Source organism: Symphodus melops, assembly GCF_947650265.1.
Source record: "Symphodus melops genome assembly, chromosome: 21".
Lineage (NCBI taxonomy): Eukaryota > Metazoa > Chordata > Actinopteri > Labriformes > Labridae > Symphodus > Symphodus melops.
In genome coordinates, this window is record NC_136711.1 from 16707462 (window position 1) to 16727808 (window position 20347).

Below are 20347 nucleotides of genomic sequence, written 5' to 3' on the forward strand. Positions count from 1 at the left end.
GGGATGGTGGGGTTGGGGTTTAGGGTGTGCAAGAGTAGCCAGCCACCATTTCTTGGAGGGGTTACAATTTAGAGGGTGGAGCAGATGGATGGAACAACAATCAAACAGCTGCTGTAATCATTTCAGCAGGAGAGTTCATCATGAGTCTGTTTGAGAGGGGAGAGTGGGAGTAGGAGCAGAAGCCTCAGAAAGAAATGGACTAAAGGTTTGCTGCACACAAAACAGGTTTCATATGATAGCGTTGTGTAAAATGCAAAACAGCCAAAGACTGACATGAAATTGGCTTTCCATAGGCATGGAGTGCAAGCAGTGAATAGCCTTGTAAAGAATGTCTTCCGGTTATGTCTGGCTGCCAAGAACAATATGGTTATGACCACAGTGGTGTGTTCCATGTTGTAATGGATTCAAACCAAAGGCCAATCGGTAAATCCAGAGAAGCTCCTTTTATTTCTTATATGATCTATAACCCAACCCAACCCCTGCTGTGACCAGGGAAGAACCAGCCAACCATCTAAGTTCCGATACCCCTTTGATAGCTGGGCTTTGGGTGTCTGCCTACATCGTGGAGGGTTACATAACAACCACTAGAGGTGGGGAAAAAAAAGTTATAAATACATTCATAACTTCCAAAAATCTTTTTTTTTTTCTTTGGCTAATATGTCACCCCTTGCTAAGACCTAAGGCTAGCGCTTTAACCCAGTATGCCAAATGAAGCAGCAAGAGCCAGTCTTACAGATGACTAGAATAGATCCTGAAGTATGTACGAAATAAAAAATACACTTCATGTATCATGTATCAAGAATCGTTTTAAATCAAAAATAGATTCTGAATCGAATTGTAATGGTTCCCAGCCCTACCGTTCACCACCTAGACCCCACATGTAACTTATATATGAGGCGCACACACACACCTACACACACACACACACCAGTGGTTCAACGTATAGTGAAATGTTATACCACTTGTGACATTTACCAGTAAGTGTTTGTTTTAAATGGGTGATTATTAAAGGCTCATGGAATAACTATCCACCCTTTTAGCTCATTAATATGGAGTCTAGCCTGCCTCCTGAGGAGTCTGGACAAGTCTACAGTAGACCCATAAAGAACTGGATGGCGACAGCGAGCAAATCCAATATTATGACAGAGGATCAAATGTGGGACGTGCAGAGGATGGGAAAGAGAAAAGAGAGGCTACACACGAGCGAAGCAATGAACAAACAAGAAGAGTGATGTCTTCAGTTAGTGTGCTTTATAGATGATATTCAAAGCATGGCCCTGCATTCATCATCGCTCTGCTGCTGTGGGGGCCCTCGCTGCTGCACATACAGGTAATGGTTGCGAGGAGCATAACGGTGCAGGAGATGACAACTGGAAATGGATGAAATGAGGGAGGAGGGGGGGTACAAATGTATGAGGAAGCAGGCCTTCACATGCAGCCAAATGACAAACATGAATTGTGAGAAAAGATAAATGTGTGAAGTGAGCAAACGTAAGGAGAGCCCCCCCATTCCTTCTAAAATGAATTTTTGCGAGAAATACTGTTAATCCGTAATACTTACACAGTGGCCAGTTGTCTCCGACATGCCTTAGGGTTGGAAGCTCTTAAAACATTGTAAAACATAAAGGAGACTGAAAAGAAACATACAATATTCTATAAACGACACACAGACAAGCTAACATATCATACTGTTAGCTTGGGATACATAATATCTAACTTATTTTCTCGCACGCAGTAAGCTACTTGAATGTTAGCTTGGAGTTAATTTCAATTCAGTCAAAAGGTAGCTAATAGGATAAAATATATCACTTTAAAATATAAGGCAACATTTCCCCTCAGGATTTTACTCTCCAGTGGTTCTTTTCGGTTGCTAATTCATTGAGAAGTGGTCTGTTGCGAAAGTTTGTCTGTACCTCAACACATACAGTCCTGTATAGACGGAGGGAAAGGGTTGCTGTGTGAATATGACCTCCCACTCCGAGACGCTCTCTTCTTCCTCTTCTCTGGAGGATGCAGGCGGGAGCACAGGGACGAGGCCTCTGAAGTGGTAATCATATGAGTAACACACACACACACACACACACACACACACACACACACACACACACACACACACACACACACAAAAAAAAGGTGAAATCAGCTTGATCCACTGGCGTGGGATGACACAGGTGCAGCAGCTCTGGGAGCCTTTCTGTACATGTCATCAGAGCTGGCACCGTGGGAGGTGAGTGTCAAAGAATAGACGTTCTCATTACGGTTTGGCGATGACGAGCCATGCTGTTCAGATGGGCTGTCACTTACAGTGAAGCTCAGGGCCTATAGGAGACTACGAACAAAGAGGATTGATTAGCATTCAAGATGTTCAGGACTGCCAAGAGTTTCAGAGCAAACGGCGTCGTGCTCGACTGCAAAACTTTACTTCCATGATAGTTCTGTTATCTGCATCATTACAACATCACAATAATCATGAATAATCCCTTTCTTGATCAATGATTCAATGTTAATTTAGTTGTTAAAGGTGCTCATTAAATATCCAGTGGTGCCTTTGAAATGCTTCGTTCCCCCCAAAAATCCCTTACCTAAAAACACTCGAGGCAAATAACCAATAATTAAAACCAAAGAACGTTTGACTTCGTTCTCTAGAAATGACATCCATTATAAATTGATTATTTCAACATTTCATACTAACTGGTTAACTTGCGATATTGAAAGAAGTAGACAGAGTCTAAATTGATTTTTTCATTTCAAACTTGATAGAGAAAATCGAGCCTCAACCAGAATTATTCCTCACCAAGTGATTCCCATTTTAACTTGTGTGCGACTACTTCAACTTGTTTACAACCTGTTTACTAGTATGGTCAAAAACAGCTTTTACTGCTCACTGGTTAAGGCTTTCATCATTCCACTGGGGAACTAGAGATTTTATAGATTGAATTATTCCAGGAAATTTCAAGGATATTGAAAAAATGTCAGAATAAATGGATCTGGTCGGATATTTATCGGGTATTGGTCTATATCACATTGTTTCTTTAAACGTTCTAACATTTATATTTATATTTAATCACCTAATGTCAAGTCATTAATATGTCTCGGTGGCCCACCCAAGAGTCTATATGTGGGAATATAGAAAAAGTTATACAGCAAGCTGGCTGCTGCACCAGGTTTCCACAACTCTCATTAAACAGTCACTTGATTTTACGAGCAGTTTTATCCATGCCTCTGAGGTGCCATTGATGTGGCATATATTGCTGTCTCATAAGATATTAATGTGCCCTCTGGCTTTGGTTTCCAGCAAGAAGTACTGTATGTTTGCGTAATTGATCCAATCAAGAAGCCACGCCTCCTGTGAGTAGAGGGAAAAACCTGCGACAGTTTACATTTGATTGACTGAACCTCTTTCTTCCATTGGCTCGAGCAGCAGCTCTGCAGTTCACATGTGGAGTCTCACTGGATTTACAGCTCCAGTCAAACATGTTCTGCAAACATGAGATCTTCCTATGCTGTCACTCAACTGAAAACCAATAAAGCCTGTATGCCATGCTCATATCAAACAGCAGACGGGTTCACACACAACAAAAGCTTCCCCTTGCATTAAGCATGTGACAGACCCCGTTTGAGTCTCCACCCTTAAACCTATCAAACATGACATAAAGCAATTATTGTCAAACACCTTTCTCCACATTTCTTGTGGTTAAACCACTTAGAAGACCAAGCGGATCATTTCCCAACTCAAATCAACACAGCATATGCAGAAATCAGTTTTGTACTAACAGCTGCTGCATGGTGTTCGGAGATCCATGTGTTTCAGTTGAAATAAGAGTGCTATCCTTATTTCATTCTCCTAAATGTACTGATATTTTAAATGGTAGGCAGACATCTGTCTGGATATTACTGGAAAAATGTTTTAAAAATCGAAAACTTGCATCATTATTTTTTTCGTGACGAGGTACTTGGCATGGCCAGACTGTCGATATTGATATAGGTACTGGATACACTGAGTGAATAATGTATTCAAAGGATCTGCAGATAAAACTAACTCAATAAATATCCGATGAGTTAGTCTGCCACACTTGTATATACGGTTCAAATTAAAATGACTTTGATCAACCTTTTTCCATGGAGGGAGGGCTCCAAGTACACCACTGCTCCTGCTTTAAATGTGTCCTCCTGACAATTTGGGGACTGTTTTAGATTCGCTTCTTGAAACTTATTAATGGACCGAAATAACAGGTCAATTATTTCCCTCACAAGTTGCCAATGCTGGCTTTGAGACCCACTAGGATGCCCTGGCTTATTTGGGATTTGGCACACAGACTGGCTGTCCGAGCTTGCCTTCAATTGTGCCCTTTTGTAAAGGGTATGAAAACCTTTGCCTTAAGACATGACTAGAAAATGTGTCTCACAAACTACTTAAGCCACCAATGGCCTTTCTAAGGAGACAGATGGTGGCCATTCAAACCTCTTTGTTGTCAGAATCCTGGCTGGGAAATCGCCAATATGCAGCCATGTGTCCATTTGCCGTTTAGTTTCCATAGTCTGTGCTATTCAGTTTGGACCAACATCATGAACTCCATTTAAGGATTGCTTAAATGTATGTGTGGCTGTTCAAAATTAAGGTAATGGGTTTTTAAATTTTGTCACAACTGATAAACATGCCAGTCACAAAATAACACATTGTGCCCTCTGATCCTAGCTCAGTTTGGGATTACTGCCATCTCCCAAAATGCCGGTTTCAATTACTGACATTCAAATTGCCCAGTAGCCCACCATGTTTTTTCCTTCACCTCCACCGTGAATTAAAATAAATAGAAATCCCTTTCCAAAATGTCCTCAGGATGACTCTACCACAAGACTTGAACTGAAATCAAGCAGTTGATTACGTCATTTAAATAAATTAAGGCTGAAGGTTTGTTCATTATTCCTTGACAGAAATTGTTACACTTATTGGGGAAAAAACAACATACTTGCTAGTTATTCTCTCCTAGGGAAATTTATACTCTGAACACAGTATGAAAGATATTTGAGTGTTGAAAACGACTGAATTTGCCTTTTTATTCAAAGTGCTTACCTTGTGCATAATATGCATTCCTAATGAAAGTGTACCAAGACCCATTACAGGCCGTGATCATAGAAGAAACCTTCAGGGAACAGCAGCTTACAGAACAAAAATCAGGGTTATATTTCGATTCGCTTTCTGACTTGAAAAAGCATTTAGATTTCATCTGATCTGTTCAGCTGTTTCTAGTTTATTTAAAATTCACATTTCTTGGCTTGGATCCATCTCAATACAGCTGCGATTTATCTTAACCTGTGGCCAAGGGAGCAGGAAGAGCGATTACCATCTCCCCCTACCTCACTACCACCTGTGTATCATGCCAGCTTGCAGGTGACAAAGTGTGCCTGATGGTGCAGTAACAGACAGATGCACTGTGTGTGAGTCTGTGTGAGAATCACATAAATTTGCTTCTTTTTCAGACCAGTTGCTGCCACCTTCCCCCCGCCCCTGACAGCTCCATAGATTAAGCCTGTTTAGTATTCAACATGACCAATCTAAGCCGCCTGGGCCACAACCAAAAGGAAACAGTAGCTCAGGTGTTTTCTACCCAAATGAAGAAAAATGTGTTCAAGCTGTTTTTTGAGTTCTGTGAGTAATTAAAGTAATGATACACACTTTATTTCTCTGCCTTGAATAAGAAGTTTCAAAGTTGCTTTCAAACAATGTTTTCGTATTTAGCTTTAACTTTCAATGTTACAAGATTACTTCAATGCTTCAAACAAAAAAACTGAAGTGTTAAAGGGTAACGTCTCTTGGAGCGCCAGTGGCCGAGTGGTTAAAGTAATTTCATGTCCAGTTCTGTAAAAAGTACCTTTTTTAATATCAGTTTTCCTTTTTTAAGCAATATTGAAATTCTTCATACATCTTAGAACATGTCAACAACATACACTAGACTTAATGTACTTACTGTATTCCACCTGGAGCTACAAACGTACAGTTTGCTATTGCATGTAAGTGGCTCTGACTGATGGTTTTTTTTTTGCGTCAGCTTTGTAAAAGAGACTCCTGCAAGAAAAAAAGTTTTTTTTCATTCCACAAGCAGATGGGCTTCTACAAAACAAAAAACAACAACAAAAAACAAAACATGCTTACTGGCCTTGAAAGAGTTGAAACCTACCTACCGCATAGTTACAGGCATATTATCTGAAGGACGCATTAGTAGCGAAAACTTGGTTTTGGGTTTATGCCCAAAAACTCTTTTAATTTATGCCAAGTGGATTCATTTCATGAAAGCTTTTTCATTATTTTTATCAGTGTAAAAACTGAACAAAGAACGTATTTGGGGTTTTTAAAATGTGAAATGCTGTAATCTACTGCAGGTCTGTCGTTAATTAATGTGATCGAACAGAAGCAGAACATACAATCTTTGAAGGACGAAGGAGTCTGATGCTAACCGTTTGATTTCAGACTCGAGCAGTAAAAAAATCAACTTTTTGGTGTTTCCATTAGTGAACTGTAGACGGTGAGTGCTGAAGATCAAAAAAAAAAAAGTGAAGTGAACACATCAGAATCCTCCTGTGGGTGCACAGGCCTCGTGGTTAGGTCGCATCCCATATACAGAGGCTAAACAAAAGCTCTTATTAAATGGCTCTATTGTAAAAAGTTAGCCTACCATTAACGTCCTCCAACATTGTAAGCTTTCTCAGCCACATGAATGATTTTAACACCCTTACAAAATCCATGACTGGTCGTGGCTTTTGGGATTTGAACATCATTGGAGAAAAGTACTTCTACTATCAGACTGGATGAGAGTTTATTTTACATCATTTCTAATATGGACCTTAAAGGTGATTTTTTTTTTTTATAGATAAATGTTCATGGACTGTTTTATGACCTTCCCTTGGCTGGTTTTTGGCTTTTATTGAGCGGTGAGTTAAGGAGGAGAGAGTAAGGAAGCGTTTTTAAAGAGTTGGGGTTTAACATGATGTCTCCACTAAAATCAAGAAGGGAACAAAAGGATGCTTTTGATAGATTTATTTCTGAAACAGTCGTAGCTCTCCAAAGTTTTAAAGTTGCAGACCCCGTGGCCAACTAATAAAGCTCTCAAGCTAATGCTAACTAACGGAAAAGTCTGAATAATGGTATCCCCAGTAAGTTGTTTTGAAGTCACTGTGTGACTGATATGAATGTTTCACATCAAAAGCAGTCATGTACATGTCGGACTTAAGACAGTGAGGAGTGAGTTTAAACGCACCTTCAGCAGGTAGACTCGCTGTGGTGATAGCGCTGATCTGTGCGGCTGTCGGCTATAGAGACAACGAGTCAATCGATTCCAGCACATAGCCTGTATTAGTAAAACCCTGACAGGAGGTCTGAGCGTGCAGGACCAGCTGGATCTGCTCATTAAGTCAACAAGCACAGGACTGGGATTCGATTTTACGTTTATTTTCTGCTAAAAATCCCTCTGTTAGCCTATGCTGCTTATGACTCCTCACCATCGTGGCTGGTAGGATGAACTAACTCACTCGACGCTGTTGGCAGATCCAACTTACGTGAGCATCACTTCCGTCCTGTCCACGTCTGCATCGCGGTGCATCGATTGAACAATTGAACACCAATACAGTCATCCCTTTTGAGATATTTTGTGACATAGAGGGAAACCAATGGAACACAACGTTCTGTTTGATTTTTCTCTCATTGCCTGTCCCGCTTTAAGTATGAGTGTATGGCGCGCGGTATATCACAAATTGCAGGAGCCCTCCTCAGCAGACCTATTGAAAAAAAATAAAATATACAGTGTCTGGAATCTCATTTTGACTCCACAATGAGGCTTGTGTCAAAGTGTAGCAAGGACGGCAGCAGGCTTTGTTCTCTATGTGTTTGATTCAGCATGTGTGTAGGTGTTTGTGTAGGCATACCGATAGGAATGTTCAGGCGCTCTATAAATGTGTGTATGTGTGTGTATAAGGTGGTAAATTGTTACATGAGTTTTTTGTTTTTTTTCTTTGGAATGGCCAAGCCCGAGCAGCAGCTCTCATCAGCGGGTTGTATATGTGGTGGCGTAATGGGGTCACTGTCGATGTGCAGGACGGGCAGGGGCTCTATTTCACAGGCTGAGAGATGAAATGTGCGAGGCGGTGGAGCTGGAGCAGGCCGCGCAAGAGTCTGAATAATGAATTCTCGCTCTTCGCCAACTGTGTGCTTTGTGCCGTGCGGTGTCACAGCACAGCCAGTGGTCATATACAGATACAGTGACAGCGTGGAGTGGAGAGGTGTGTAGAAGTGGAAGGGGACTGGCACGGGATGAAGACTGACAGAATGAAATGAGAAGCCAACTGTTTCAGCGATCACTTGCCAAACACAGCGAGTTCTGGTTTGTGCAATTATGGGAGCTCTCTCCTGATGGGTAATGACAGGATGGGACATTGTTTGTAGCAGACAACATGCAGGGAGAAGCCAGGTTGGTCGCTAGCATTAGCTGGAGATAGAGACAATCCCGCTGTTTCCACCAGGTGAGACCCCACCATGACAAACTGTGCCCCCCTTATTTCAGGTGACAGTCGAGGAGTATTACTAAGCAGATTAGATTCAGAAACACTGTTCACAAACTTGAGTTTCTACCTGGGGGAAATCTGTTCAGCAGTTCTCCCTGCATAAGCACAAAAATGACTTTGCTTCTCAGTGCCTTGTCTGCTGCAGTGTTTTACAAAGCATGAGCCAGAGTTGGTGCATTTTTTTCTCTCAATTTGAAATACACCAGACACGTGTGTGGAAAATACAAAACTGACAACATTTAAGTTCTGTGTTGAAGTTAAAGCGGACAAGTAAAGGATCTTAAATGCATTCACTGAATAAAAGTATAAAGTTTCCGTCGACAGGATGTTTCTTTGCAACTCCAAATGAACTTTGAGTCCCATTTGGAAGACTCCTTTAAATTTAAATAATACTCAATACAAATGGTGGGAGAAAAACCGTGCAGAATTATTAATCCGTGACTCCTTGAGAACAAATATGGACGTCAAGGCTCTGTCACCCCCAAAGACACTTTTTTACGCAGATTGGACAGTGACTGTATTGATGGTCTTAATCTATCCGGATGTCGGATGGCTTTGTTGGCTGCTTGAACTTCATCGTCTTCACCCCAACTTCTACCTGCTGTTCACAACATCAGCAGACACACGACGTGCATCTTTAGTCATCACACTTTCTTTTGAGTTTCCTCGCTAACGCTGTTTTACTTTGGGATTAAACACCATGGATTAACTGACAAACTGTCTTTTCTTTGTCTTTTCACGTCACTCTTGATGTTGGGAAGGTAGCACCTATTGATAACATAACCAACATCAACATAATCAATACTTTCCCTCAGTCAAGAGCCTGTTTTTAAAATGTAAGAATGCAAGAGAAAGTGTTGGTATAGAATACAAAAGTGTCTTTGGGGGTGACAGAACCTTGACGTCCATATTTGTTCTCGAGGGGTCACGGATTAATAATTCCACACGAGCTTCACAGCTGAAAAACAAACTGCGTATTGGAAAACAAACACAGGGAAGCACATTTATTTTAATTAAAGTTTTTCCGTCATGATGATAAGCACATCCACGGGTCCTGCAGGTTTTATTTAAAGTCAATTTGAAGAGCAGATATGAGGGTCCAGTCCCTCTTGCTGTTTCTCTGGAATATGAGAGGATAATTGCTGAATGTATGCGTGTGTAGAGGTTTGTATTATGTGTTTGCGAGTGATAAGGGGGGACGAGGTGAACGAGGACAAGCAATAAAGAGAGTTAAAGCTGTTTTGCATCATTAGTCCACCGACTCGGGCACTTCGACTCGGACTGGAGACTTTCATTATTAACCAAGATACTTAGACACAAGTGGAGGTTTGGTATGAATAGGACTTTTTGATGTTGTCCGTTCATACATGTTTGTCTGTATATCTATCCAGTTACACACTGGTGGCATTTCACAAAAAAAACACTCGTACTAAAACCTGATCTGAATAGATTTTTATTGAAAGAACCAAACTTCAAGGTCATGTTCAAGGTCAAACAAAATCAGAATCGATGTTTATTGCCAAGTACATTTACACACACACACACACACACACACACACACACACACTGAATTTGACTTGGTGTTTTGGTAAAAATAAACAATTAACGAGGAAATGTAAAAACAGGAGAGCTGAAATGTTTCCTGAACATCTCAACAGAAAAGGCTGTCAATGAATCCCCAATTGTAAAAATGGAGAATCACAAGAACTTCAGTGGCAGAAAAAAAACCCTGCTGTGAATATGCAGTGTCTAAACCATCTTATCTTATTTAGCATGCTAACTAGAGGACAGCTACAGCTCGTTTCCTGATCGATAAGGGCAAATGTTTGGTGAAAGTAGTGAACGCCATAGCCTTTTCTTTTTTTTAGAGACAGGATGTAATGGGAATTTATTCTGTTGCTTCATCCATGAACTGATGTGAAGTGAAAGTAGAGTTTCTGTGTGGTATATTAACCAGCTACTTAAAATGAGAACTGTAATTAAAAGGATGACAGCTTTATTAACACATGCAGAGGAGTGAAGTACTTGATTAGCACAGAGCTGATTTGCATTCTCGTGTGTGGCCCACAATGCTCTTTAAAATTGGAAGCTCTGGAACTATTTTCCCAGGACACGTCGTCTGTAGCTGTTAACAGCTGTTATATTATTTTGTGGCTGTCTTCAAAACTATGCTTGTTTATCGAATTGACAGCTTTTTGCAGTGAGTGGGTGGCCAGCAGTTTATGATTGTTGTGCTAAAAAAAATTGTTATAGGGTGCAAAAAACCTTTACAATTGCCTTCTCAACTGTTCCCTCAGTGGGGGTGTTTTCACAGCATTTCATTATTATAGAAAGGGACTGCTTCTGTTTTCATCTTGAACTGAGTAAAGCCAAAGAAAACTATTTTTCCACCAACAATGATGGGTTCTGTTTATGTAATTCACTGTGAAATCTGACTAAAAGTATACAAATAAATATATGAAAATAATAATACAAAAATATTATTTTATTTTTTTTGCTGCTTTTCAAGGCAGATCGAGGCTGTCAAACACCCTAAGGAATCATTTTGACTCTTGTTCAGACAAGGCAACATTCGACTGACCCTTTTATTGTGGCAAAAAATTACCATTTCACAAGAATTAAACCTCAAATATGTGTACATGTTAACTAGAGGCAAGCTGATTTAGTAGGACCAATTAGTTTTGAAGGCAAAACCCCACTAACTGAGACCAGAGTGCTCTGAAACATTTTGGGATTGGGACCAAGTCAAGACCAAGACCATAAATATTACTGAAGAATCATCATCTTGTGTGCACTCAGTGTGTCACTCACTGAGACTGTAACACCAGGAATGTTGCAGCTGTTACCCAGGGGATAAACATCTAAATGAATTAAATATTTGATTAATCTTGATTTAAAATCCAGAGTCCACCCAGTCGGAGATCCAGAAGAGCCAGAGTAAAAATGCATTCAATTGCAAGAAGAGACTGAGGCCATCAAAAACAGGGGTCTCAATATCGATAATGAGACCAAGACTGTTTTCAAATACCACAACACTTGTACACAATTCAATTCCAAAGAGTAAACATTTACTTACAACCAGTATATGGTTACGAATGTCGTGAATTTGCTGGATTGAGAAAAAAAACAACAAAAAAAGCCAACAACCTTAGCCCCCAAAAAATTAAGCACTTGTGTATCACAATGAGCTAATATCAGCTAAGCTATATTGGCGTGTTTTATTTAAAAAAGAAAAAAGTGATTTTTTTTTCTTGAAGTTAGTAAAAAGAATTTAAAAAAACACTTCCACTTTAACTTGGCTTGAAAAACACTGGACTGCTAGGATAGAAAGAAGAGAAAAAAAACAAAGTAAGCTTCAGTTATTTAAGGGTTTGTTCTTCTCCCGGCTCGCCAACCTCCATCAACCCGTCCCCTATGAGATTGAGAAGTGCAGTCGAACCCACTGTGGAGTCAGGCAGCTACTTTGAGTTTGCTCCTCTCATTAATGTCTAAATGGTATAGCTGATGGGCTGGGATGTGTGGAGCTTGGCATGGTGTTGCTCTCTGGGACTCACCAGGTTCACTTGGGCAGATGGCTGGAGGAAGCAGCTGTGACTTAGGGATACACAGGCTGCAGGGCTGTGGCAAAGACTCAACGTCAAGATGGTAGTTGATACCAAAGTAAATATTAAGCTCATGAAAAAAAAAAAAGGGAACCCATATCACTGAATGTTTCCCTTCTGTTCCACATGTATGTGGACAGGAGAAGGAAGAAAGAACACGGACAAATTAACATTTTGTTTATAGGAAACTTCTTTCATACTCCTTTTGGAAATATGCAATAAAAAATGTATAAAGCATATATTTACACAGTACAATGCAAAACACTTAAATCAAGTCAATACAGAAAGTGGCTCACTTGAAACAACTACAAGGTTTCCTCTGTGTCCCATAGATTTTTGCTCCTCTGCTGAACTTTAACAAGTTTGTTAGTTATAACAATTAAGTTAACGTGTGAAGTAAAAATAATAGCTGAACAATGGGACTAAATATTCAAAATGATGATAGGGGTTTGTTCCCTCAATAACAAGATAAAGACTATAGCAGATCACAGTTCATATCTACTGCATATTTAAATAAAAACGGATGTAAAGTTTTCAGTCAATCCTCATGACATTTGCCTTCTTAAACTTGATCTTGATCACATACACACACTTGCAGTGCCTTGTAACTTTTATTACTTTAAATGTAGTCTTTAGACGTGCCGTAAAAGGAAAATGAACAATGGAGAGAAAACTCTGAAGCTCTGCTGTGTCAAATACACAGCTGCTCCACACAGGCTTCAATCACACGCCTCCCCTTTCTTTCCATTTCAACCATTGAAGTCTTCAGAGCCCCCAAAAACCAATCCAATATCATCCTCCACAAAAAAAAAAAAAAAATACGTTAACTGCTTCCTCTGATATCGCTGAGCAGCACAAATATAATCCATGAAAACTTTACACTCTCTCTTCATCCCAGTTGATGTGTTGTTTGGCAGGAGAGATGCATAAGAATGAGCAGTTAGCAGCGTTTGGAGTCCAACTGGGGGACCCAGCTTGAGAAATGAGCTGGCATTTAGAGATAGGCAAGCACAGACTGATGGAGTTACTCTGAGGGGCTCCGAAGGAGATTTTCATTGCTCTTTCTTGGGGGGTAAATCAAACTGTATATGCTAACGGGGTGGGAGCATTGGGGCCTGGGACTTCTGGGAGATCCGGATTTGCATTGGATTGGTTAATATCTGTAGCCTTTCTTTAAATTCTTGCATGTAAGGTTAGAGAGGGAAATATGCAGTGACACAGAGATCTGTTAATGGTTGACCACTTTAATGGTAACAAAGGGAAGAAGAACCTCCACCGAATGAGCTAAGCTTGCAGCAACTTCGAGCTAGCAAACACAAAAAAAAAGAAGCTAATGCTAGTTCATAGAAATCACTATATTAACTAATTGTAATAGACAACCATGTGTGAGTGTTTGTGCGTTGCCGTTAGTGGGGAATCAAACATAAGATTGAGACAAATAAGAAGATAGATATTAGCTTAAATATTTAGCCTAAATTAGCACAAATAAATGACACTAAACTCTCTCACTTTGGAATCGTTTAAAATGGAAATACTGTCTGTTAAAAGCGGAGATTTGATGGAAATACATTTACAGTAAACCATTCTTTCTACAAAAAAGTGAAACAACCAAACCTGAATTCTAACCTTCTATTGCCCAATAGCTCTTTTATAAGTCAATACAATACAAGCAGCTTGTATCAGAAATAATATAAAGGGGAAATTGTACTTAAAAATATGAACAATAAAATGTTAAATCATTCTATTATAAATATTTAGCCTTGTTCTTTAGTCTAAAATACCTTAGCCTAAATTTAATGACACGCTAAAGTACTGTAAAACAGTAACCACTGCACATCTATCATGATTGCATCCATGGGAGTTCTGTATTATGTGTTTGTGTTCATGTCTTTATGCCGTTTTTATGACATATATAGTTTGTGCTGACTTCTGTTGTGAACCAAATTTCAATTCGGGGACAATAAAGATTTTCACATCCGATCCAATCCCACGCCATGAAATAAAATCACTAGAATAGATGGCTCTGTTACATTTAAGACTTACCAAACAGGATGATTCTTTCACCTGCAAGTTTTTCACAATTTCCATGAAGTCCTCGGAGACAAAAACAAAAGACTGCGTCTTGTCTGTTTATGCTAAGTGTTCTGTTTGATTCAAAGATTTGATTTAGAAACTTCGCTCAACAGAAGAAGCAGAAATCAGCGACAAACCTCCGAGCTCCTCTCACAACAATCATCACAACTCCTGTTTTTTCTTTGCTCTTTTAATCATTTAAAAAAAAATGCAGCAGATGTCTCCCCCCCAAAAAACCAAACAAAAAACCAACTTGTTTAAAGTTCTTTTGGGGACTTTTAGGATGATAGCGTGAGTTAGTTTGCAACCCCCCCCCCCCCCCCCCCCCCCCATTTAGAAAGCCATTTCTAATTAAAATGCTTTCCAAACAAAGGGGTAAACAGAAGTGGCTCCAAGTGATCGTCATTAGGGGGCTTGTGTTAGAAACTCACAGGTTACGCCCCCCACTCTCATTAAATGTGCTTTGTTCTCCGCACACATGAATAATCTGAAATGGCTAGTGTTTATTTGTGTGTTTGTGAGAGAGAGAGAGGGAGAGCATTTTGCATGCAACCATGTGTGTCCTATTGTGTTTATGTGCCTGCCTGAGAGAACAGCCTGAATCTCATTTACAGTCCGTGGGGTCACTTATTGACTGAATCAGACCCCCCTGACAGGGCCCAGACCGAATGGAGGCTTAACAAGATTACTGTTATATATAGCAGCGGTAATGGGAACCTCTCAGGAGATTCTGGTGCTGCTGATTTGTGCCCTGCTGCCCAGATTTGAGCAGAAATGCTGTCCATTCTGCACACATTCTGCCTCTCTCCACCGGGAAACTCTTGATGCATTACGGCTGCAACGGATCAATCAATCTACCTACTCCCAGCTCTCCCATCTCTCCATCTGATGCCTGCCAGGATAGCCATTCCTCCGAGGACAGTGCCTGAGGCTGTGATGCCCATGCATGCTCGTCCGACTCCGACACTAGTTAAAGAAATAAGCGGCTCTCTCCTGTCCGTTCTCGGCATACATTCACGGCTTAAATCAAATCGTGCAACGTATTGTCACTCTCCAGCGTGCCGGTAGTCACATCAGTTTAAGGCAGAGGAGCTAAACAGAGGCAAAAGAAGGTGGTTTGTGTTACAAATGTAGCGCCGTTTTGATTAATGGACCCCTCTGTGTCCGTGAGTGACAAATTATCTGAAGGCTGGATGGCTCGTTCATCACTGTCAGCCGAGGCCTGCTGGTGTGGCGTCTCCAGTCCACCAGCAAGGCCCATTACCATCTCGGCCTTATCGCTCCCACCTGGAACTGGAGATTCGCACGAGAGGAGACTTGAGGAAGAGGCCTGAGGGAGCTCCAGTCGCTGAGACGTTGAGGTTAAGTCGAGACGGTGTTCAGAAAACATCGTTGCAGTTATTATTGCAGAAGTGAACCCTGCACTTATCCAGAGATTTACGACAGCTTTATGCAGATAATCTGGCTTTACTCAGCTCCAAGATGGCTCCATTACCCACAATCATTATCATAGTGACTTTACTATGGAGGAAGGGAAGGAGAGGGATAACACGAGTCTTTTCATTGAGCAATTATTGATGGAATAATCTAATGTATTAGTGATGTCACACGTAGGTTTTCTTTTGTGAGGATCTTTCCCCTTGTGGACGAAGTGGTACCTTTTTATTCATTTGTCGGATTTGTCCTTTACCTGAAAAGAAAGTTTCAGGGTTGTTTTTTTTTCTCACAAAACATCTTCTTCTTCTCTCTTTCTTTTAACATACAAATTTATCATCAGTCATCAATAATCTTCACAGCGGTAAATGTAATACAGGCAATTTGTGCAGCATGCGCTCATATTGCCAGACACCTTTCAGACACAAGACAGAACTAAAACGTCATAATTAATCTTCATGCTGATGTATTCATTTGCATCTGTAGAGCATACAGAGGCATCGATAATAAATCCAGTCTGTTTCATAACCAACAAAATATTTAAAGGTACAAGACGTGCAACTCATGTTAAATTGTTTTGTTAAGTTCTTACATTTCCTCTAATATTTCAAAAAGTTATGAAAGCCAGAGAAATCCATCATTTCGTAGTTGTAATGGGATGTGTCGTGTCGCGGCGGCCACCATGATGAGCTGTCATGACAGACGGAATGTTTATCGTTGCCGTGGAAACAGATGTTAGGGAAGCGAAAACTGCCACCGTGAACTGCTGTATGTGCTGCTTTGATACAAAACATTATTAAAATTATACTTTGATGCATCATCACTAAAACTCTCTTTCTCAGGTGGGTTTCGCCCATATTCGTCTTTACTTGGTAATAACCAGTGGGAAATAATGTTTTGTGTGCGGGACAGAGAGAGAAACGCGTCATCTCGTGAAAAAACTAAAGCCTATTGTGCTGTCGTTTCAATTTTTTCTACAGCTGCCAGTGTGACAGTTGCAATGTGTGTCATCATCTTATAATCTCCACGCATGTGGATCACCTGATGTGATAAAAGAGTTATCAAGAGGAACATTTCGAACCCAGGAGTGTTTCTTTTTGAGCGTCTTTAACGTAGAGCTGATAAAAATAGAGTGTGTGTGTGTGTGTGTGTGTGTGTGTGTGTGTGTGTGTGTGTGTGTGTGTGTGTGTGTGTGTGTGTGTGTGTGTGTGTGTGTGTGTGTGTGTGTGTGTGTGTGTGTGTGTGTGTGTGTGTGTGTGTGTGTGTGTGTGTGTGTGTGTGTGTGTGTGTGTGTGTGTGTGTGTGTGTGTGTGTGTGTGGATAAGACAATGGGAAAGGGAAGTCAGGTGGGTTAGTAAAACACACATAAAAAGTGACCTAATCTAACAAGGGTACCCCTCCAACTCTGTGCAGCCTCCTTCTGTGGTTAACTCTGGTAACAGATATCTAAACCAATTTCACTGAAATAGCCAAATTTTCATTTCATATTTATTCTCAAAAGGACAATGAGGTTTCCCCTCATTTGCGAATACCGTCGAGATTACAAGCGCAGTAAAAACAAGCAAGAAAAACACAACAATCTGTGAAAAACCACAACAATGATGAGATCTGAAACGATCACCAGTTATGAACCTGAGGCCGGACCGAAGTCCTAGAATTATGGTATTATAATGCTCAATTTGACTGATCGATTAAACACAGAAGTGGCACTTACTGAAGCCTGTATAACCGAATATCTCAGCTCGGCCTCTTATTACACACGTGGGGAGCGCCTCAACAACAGGAATCTTATCTCTTCTTTTGCCCGGCGACTGAGATAACACTCTGAGGCATGAACACCAATTAATTAACAAGACTGAGAGGGAGAGCGTCTCTGCTGTCGTCAGTCGTCGTTGAGGATTACAGAGACACAGATGGAGACGGACAATAAACACTCAACGAAAAGTATGGAGAGAAAAAAAAACAACCTCATTTCCATTTCCTCCCTTTGTTCCCTTTTTATATTCCCTCTCTGTATGGCCCGTACAAACACTCCCACCTGGACAAGAAGAGGAAAAGTAAAGCTGTTTTTTTTTTTTTCAAGTGTGGTTCAATCCTTTGACAAATCCAGGCCAGTGATGGATGGGAAGAGGACAGCTGTCGACAGGCAGGAGGGACGGCGGGCAGCGGGCACCCCGACAGAGACACACCTAATTCCCAGGTCTTATTTTGTCAATAAACAGCAGCCAGTGGCACTCAATTAGAGCACTTTATTGACTATGCTGCCTGGCCTGTGTCAGATGTCAGCCGGTGACACAGCGGGATAGACGACTCTGACACGTTCTCTGAGATTACAGAAAACAAGAACAAAAATCAAACACAGGAGCTGAGGAAATAATAAAGGCGGAAGAGCGTGCGTGTAGGAAGGAGGAGACGAGGGGGGAGATTAGAGGAGATAAAAGTGAGTGATTGAGGGTTACTTTAGTACTTGAGGTGTTTTTCTCAAGTGCTCAGGCTATTGTGTCTCTGCAGGACCAGGTAAGGTGTCCTTTAAAATATAGAAGTATTCAAGAAACGAATCAGATATGCAAAAACTCGCAGTAATTGGCAGCTTTCTCTTTGGTGCCTTTCATGTTTATTCTCACCACAACACAAGTCAGGATAAGAAAAACTATCCTCCTCCTCCTCCTCCCCATCTCTTTCTTGAGAGCGAACAAATCCTCTAACTGGTGTTTGTTTTCACTCGTCGTTCCTGCAGTCTGTCTTCTTTTGTTTTACTTCAAACGCAACAGCGTCGTCGTCCCCCCCCCCCCCCTCTCTGTCCGTACAGGTGGAAACAAACAGAACCAGCAGCTTAGTCGGCTTTCCAAAGTAATTGGTTTGGAGTCATTCCTTGAAGAGGAAGAGTTTTTTTTTTCTTGTTTTTTTTCCAAACATGCTGATCCTGTTTTTTTTTTTTTTGCTCTGCTATTTATTTGTAGTTTTAAAGCAATCTAAGGGAATGAAACAGACATCTTATTAAAGCTGCAGGTAAACAAACTGGTCGCACTGGAACGTTAATCCTGTGGATTCTGAGCAAAGACAAACCTTTGAGGTGTGTATTATCATTTCGAACAAACACTTAGGTACATTAATTCCCCCCCTGCTTGTTCTATCATGTAATAACAGCATCGCTGGTGTAAGGACAAAAACATGTCTTTCTTCTTCTTTTACAATTTGTTCAACATTTCCCACTTTTTCAACATTTGTAAATGTAATGAATTTATTTTTTAAATTATAATCAACATCTTTAAAGTACTTGAACAGAGTATGTTGTTCAAGGACTCAGAAGGAAAGGTTTAGTAAATCACAGAGCTGGCATTAAAAGGGGCAAACTGAATACAAGAATATTGATGAGAGTAATAATTGTATTGTATTTTTAAAAAAGTCCTTTCCTCATTATTATTATTATTATTGTTATTACTAAAGGAGGGTGTACTTGAGCTATGTGGTGATGCAGTGGTTAGTTAGCGCGTCCCCAAATATGGAGATTACAGTCCTCAACGCGGGCGGCCCTGGTTTGACTCCAGCCTGTAGCTCCTTTCCCGCATGTCAATCCCCACTCTCTCTCTCTCCCTGATTTCCACCTCTGTCCACTGTCCTATTAATACCATTAAGAATGCATTTATTACAGGAAGTTATGTGAAAGCGATAAAACACGATGAGGTGTCCCAAATATAATGGATGCTGCAGAGGCTGAGCCCCTCCTCTTCATCATCCCCTCCACTGACTTGATTATTTCTTCATGTTGTGACTCGGGACATTGCACTTCTTGTGCTAATTAAATGCTCCTTCTGTAACGTTACACTTTCTGCTTTTCTTATCATTTTCCGAGTGGAGCATAACCAATGAAAAAAGTCCAGTTGTTTTTAGACAAAGATGAAACCATTTAAGATCTATCCCAAATGAGCCTGATTTGAAACACTTCACATTTGTTGGTGTTTATCCAAGAAAGAAGTCGTAATTAGTGTCAAGGTGGAAATAAATCTCTTCAATATATGGATAAAACTCATTGAGGAAAACTTAAAGTTGCTGGTTCTTAGCGTGACTTGGGGCCAAATCTCCCCTGTGCAACGTTAATGTCATGTTAGAGGTTCGTCTTCTTTCTCTCTGTCAGAATAAAACATCAGCTCTCACAGTGACACAGATGTTCTTCACTATACTCAACAGGGATCTCGTAGCTAACATTATGTGATTAAGATCATTAGCTCACAGCGTGATAGGCTGCATCTGCACGGACACCCGACAGATGGTTGGGCTTTAAATGCCAAAAACTGGCCAGTGGTTTCTGATCCCAGCAGGGACATGGCCTCATTTAGAACCTCCTATCTGAGACATGAAACACAGTAATCCAATTCCATTTAATGATTTATCTCAGTTGTTATTAATATCACAGTTTTAAAAACAAACAGCAAAAGCATTACGTCCATCAGCCTCTGTTGGTACTTTTTGACAGGTAAAAGTCTTTCTTTTCATTCCTGGGTGCTGATCAGTGTAAGGTTTGATTGAATATTCAGTGTAATTAAGGCTTCACTTGTTGGCCACTTGGGGGAAGAACAACTCCACAACAAACTAAAAATCCGTCGAGTTTTACCTCTATTTTGGTCTCCACCAACTTCTAAATATCTATCAGTCCTGCTGGATGCCTCTCCTTCTGTGTCCGATTT